General features: G+C 51.0%; 1 long non-coding RNA gene across 1 annotated transcript in view; it reads right to left on the reverse strand.

Moving 5' to 3' along the window:
- LOC109300252 overlaps window positions 1-2,991 on the reverse strand; it is an 8,227-nt gene extending 5,236 nt beyond the window's left edge. Inside the window, exon 1 of the long non-coding RNA XR_002098171.1 lies at window positions 64-2,991. This is a non-coding gene — a long non-coding RNA (uncharacterized LOC109300252). The remainder of the gene's footprint in view (window positions 1-63) is intronic.
- Between the last annotated feature and the right edge of the window lie 1,599 nt (window positions 2,992-4,590).

Raw genomic sequence — 4,590 nt, forward strand, 5'->3', positions numbered from 1 at the left:
AGGAAGAGGGGTGTAGCCCGATGCAGAGGGCATTTTGCTGCCTGCTTGTTTTCAGGGAGGCACCTCAGCACAGCACCGGCTGTCTGAAGCTTGCTGTTTCTGTTGATGTCAATGCAGTCAAGTTGCCACTTGTCCTTGCATAAAGAGAGAGAATGAGCAATGTCTTAATTGGCTGCATAGAGGTGAGGCCCAGTGAGCTGGATGTGGGTGGGGGTTCAGTCTGTTGGTAGCATCTATTCCTGGCTACACTGGAAATGTTTCCTTCCCACCCTGAGGGCTACACAGAAAACTAAATAGGATAGAAGAGATCAAGCTGAGTGTTCAGGCAGCCTGGCCCAGCTGCACGCTAACACGGTCCCGCAAGGCAGCATCTTTAGTTGTTGCCTGGAAGACCACTGGCTCGTGCTCTACAAGATCATCCTTCTCATCTCCCCCTGCGGCTTGCTGCACATTCTGGCATCTCCCTCTTTGCAGGGCCAGTCCAAACCTTGCCATATCTTCCCCATGTCATCCCCAGAGTCTCTCTTTGTCTTGGCCGTGCCTTCCCTGAATAGGCAAAGTCAGGGTATTTTCTCTAATTTCCATTCTGTTCCTTTTAAGGCTGGTTCTGCACTTTGAGAAGGGGGCTTCCTCATCTTCTACAACTGCCAAATACATTGGCGCCCCTTGCCGACTGCCAAACCCATCATTGACATCCTGTTTGCTGAGATCCATCAGGCGCAGGCTTTGCAAACCTGTCCCAGGCTCATGGCTGTCTGCTACATCCTTCTGGACTGGAGATATTTCTGGGCTCTGGGTATACCATATGCTCCACCAGGGAGGGGGAATGGACTCCAAAGAGAGAAACACTATGGCTCAGTCTGAGATGGATCTCAGATATATCATTTAGTGTAGACCCTGTGTGTTAAATATCCCTTCTGAGACATGAGGCTTGCAGTTGACCGGTAGTAGCCATGTAGTAGTCATGTGTCTATAGCACCTTCCATGGACAGATGTGCCCACCCTGTACCAAAAGGAATGAGATTGGGCTGATGTAGCAGGGAGCTTGGTGCTCTTGCTACTTTAAGGGAAAGCAGGCGGCAGGAGCAGCAGGCTGCAGGTGAGGCAGAGGGCAGTCAAGGGGGCCACATGAGCCCAAAGGGATTGGGCTTGCATGATATAAGCCCAGGGCTCCAGCTGGGCAGGCAGTTCAGCCCTGGGGCGATGGAGGCAAGAGCTCCTGAGCACTCTGCAAGGGGAATCTCTGCTAAAGCAGCTAAACTGCTGGGGGTAAGGACCGGTGGTTTAGGACTGTAGGAGTGGGGGAGGTTTCAACTGGACCAGGAGAGAGGCCAAGGTGTGAGGGATAGGGGCCAAGGCTGAGGAGCAGGGCCACAGCCAAAAAGTGATGACAGCATGCAGGGCCAGGGCCAGAGACCTGTAGCCTGAGCAGGGTGAAAAGCAGGGGCAGGGACCCATAGACCAGTAGGGTTGCAGCAGATTAGACGTGAGCTGGGAGAGAACCAGACTGGGTTTGGGGTAGTCAGCTGAAGAGATAGAGGCCTAAGCCCAGGAGAGGCTGGGATGGTTAAAGGCACAGGGTTGGAGGCCCCAAAAGTAGCAGACTTCTCCAGGTTCAGAGGTCGCATTGACTAGAGTTGACACTGGGGCAGAAGGAATAATGGGGTAGACCTCACTGATCCCTGAAAGTCAGACAGAGGAGCAGGAGAGTCTCTCTGCCCTGCAGCCCTAGCCCCTCCCTGCCTGCCATGGCCCTCTCTTCTTCTGGGTTCCTGCCATGGGGAGAGCTTCCTCCCAGAGCCCCACAACCACTGGTCGCATGTGGTCCAACTGACCCACCCCTATGACTTGCTGGAGTTGGTGTAGTGGTGCTGTCACAGCTCCCAAGCCCACGTGCATTTGGATCCAGACCAGGCGTGCCGTGTGGCTGCCTCACTGAAGCTCCAGGCCATTGGCATTACCGCGGGGAGAAGGGGCTATCACTTCTTGTGCACCCCTGGCTTAGTTTGCCGGCCTGTGACTCACTGATGTGAACGGTTCTTGCTGTTGCATCTCCATTTCTGAACTTCTGCTTTCCCCTCTGCTCCAGGAAGCATCATGAAGAATGAGATCTTGTACTTGGTGAAGATCCACCCATTATCACAAGGGTCCCTCTTGGCTCCCTCCAGTCTCGACGCCTTGCTTGATCATGCTGTTCAGTTCAGCACCCACTGGCTGCCTAAGAAATTGCATGGGGATGGATTACACCCTCCGATCTACCAGAAGGAGAAAAGTCCTCTTGGGGACATAGTGATATTGGGAACTCATGGTCCCCAACATCACCTTCAAAGACTTACCTGGTGGTGCCCTCATGCCAGTCTCATATGCCAACAGAAAGCAAAGGTCATCCTCCTATGCATACCACTACATCTTCCATCCTTTAAAGGGATTAAGGACATGCTATCCTTTCTTGGAGAATATTGCATGAGGATGAAGATGAGGATGGCTTGCAACAAGCTGCAGGTTGTACTGAGCAGAAATCCCTTTTCCATGAAGACCAAAAAAGCAGAGACAAATTCAGGGTGTTAAAAAAAGATGAGGGAATGGTTTCTATGTCCATGCTGCATTGTAGGGATCAGTACAGCAAGTCCAGGAAGTTCTACCTAATAGCTGAAAATACTTGTGTAACTCAGGAGGTGGAGCTACCCGCCAGCTGCAGCCAGTTATCGGTCCCTGGGGTCTCTGCCTTGGAGTCCTCCTTCCGACAGTGTGGAGAGTGTCTCTACAGAAGGACACCTGGAGCCTCGAAACCGTCACTCAGACACCACTCAGTACTTAACTATATACAATTTATTTACATAGGGAGAAAAGGGGAGGTAGAAAAAAAACCATAAAAATCAATAGGTACACCCAAAAAGAGACTAATAGCTATTATATGCTAATAACTATTATACTTATGCTATAGCAGTATGAAACCCCAAACTGCCTCTTCTTCTGGACATTTGGGAGCAGTCTCTGGGAAGAGGTGGGGACGCCTTACACTCAACTCTCAGGTCAGTTCCTAGATGAGTTTCACCCTACATTGCTTGTAGTGATGTTGCACAACCCCTAGTGATGAATGTCACACTAGTCCTGGATGCAAGTAACAACCCCACAGCAGCAAGCCCAGCTATGCTGGCCATGAAGCAGTATAAATAGTAGAAGTGTGATAGCTGTTCATCTGATCATCTTACTTGTTCTGATACTCAGCAAGCCTCCTAGCTCTCTCCTTCCTTACTAGGGAAGGAAATCAGGATCTTTTCACAATTATGGACTTAAATGAGGTCATTTTGAACACCCTTTAGTCTGAAGAACCCAGAACCAGCTCCTAAGCATTTATATTTATCCAACATAAATTTAACATATTGCCGATTGATTTCTTTTTAACTACTGCATATTAACCCCCTCATCCAAAAATCTGGAACAAGTGGAACGGAGTTAGATCAGGTTCTCTTGCTAAGACTCTGCACCTATTCATAAGGAGTAAACCCAATTTATTCACGACCCTCCCCAAACATGCAGTCTGTAGACAGGCGGGACAATTTTTGCCCCATCTAGCCACAGAAAGCAGTCTATAGCTGTGACCGAACACAAGTGCATGGCTGCAGACTGCTTAAAAAATGGCCAGTGGTGTGAAAATCTGACCCCCTGCTATAGACTCAGCAAAACCCTGCAGGTAGAGCAGTTTCAGCTTCCTGCAAACAGAGGCTGGTTTAAGGTGGATGAAGAGTCAGCATCAAATAGCAGCCTGGGTCATTAATTTCCCCTGCTGAGACTCCGAATGGCAAGCTAACTGGTCTTACCAGGTGCTAACTGGGAGGTGGCTCTGAATCGCACAGCGTTGCTAGTTGCAATAGTAAGCAAGGTTATTTCATTTTAAGCAGCTTCTTTGTTACAGATGTGATTTGATGTGTGCAAGATCTAAACCAGTGGTTTGTGACCCTTTCATGTATTTTTCCCACCCGCTTTTTGGGTCCATGGGTGGAGAAGCATTGATCTAAATGACTTTCCCCATAATCAAAGACTTCGAGAGGTTTGCCTCTCGCGTAGGACGAGGTGTGTGGGTGCACCCTTGGGGCACTTCCCAGAGAAGAACATTGCAAATGGTTCGACTTCAATGTAACTCCAACCCTGGAGGCTTTTGCTGCGCTTGAATTGATCCCAGCTCAGTTCACACGTCACAATGAAAAGCAGCAGCTGCTGCCCGGCGGAGAGTTCCCCTTCGAAGAAGTTCCCGGCCTTCCCGTGTCCATCTCCAGAGCAGCCGTGTTGCAAGGGTAGCGTGCAAGCAGCTCACGGTATGAAGGATTACATCCAACATCCCGCAGAAGTGCGCCGGCGAAGCCCAGGGGCTGGTGCGACGCTGTGGGCAGAGCCCGTCCCAGCGCTGGCCGTGCAAAAACTCCTGTGTCTGCAGGAAGGGCCCCGCAGCCTCAGTGCTGCCCTGATGGCGCGACTGAACAACCAGGGCTTCGCGGTGTCTATGAAGTGCAGGCCACCGGCCTCCAAAACGAGCGGTCCCCGGGGAAGCCGCGCAGGGGGGAGAGGGTCCAGACCCGGTGCACGGCGCTC

Source organism: Gavialis gangeticus, unplaced genomic scaffold (genome assembly GCF_001723915.1).
Source record: "Gavialis gangeticus isolate Ggan-Ray unplaced genomic scaffold, GavGan_comp1, whole genome shotgun sequence".
NCBI lineage: Eukaryota > Metazoa > Chordata > Crocodylia > Gavialidae > Gavialis > Gavialis gangeticus.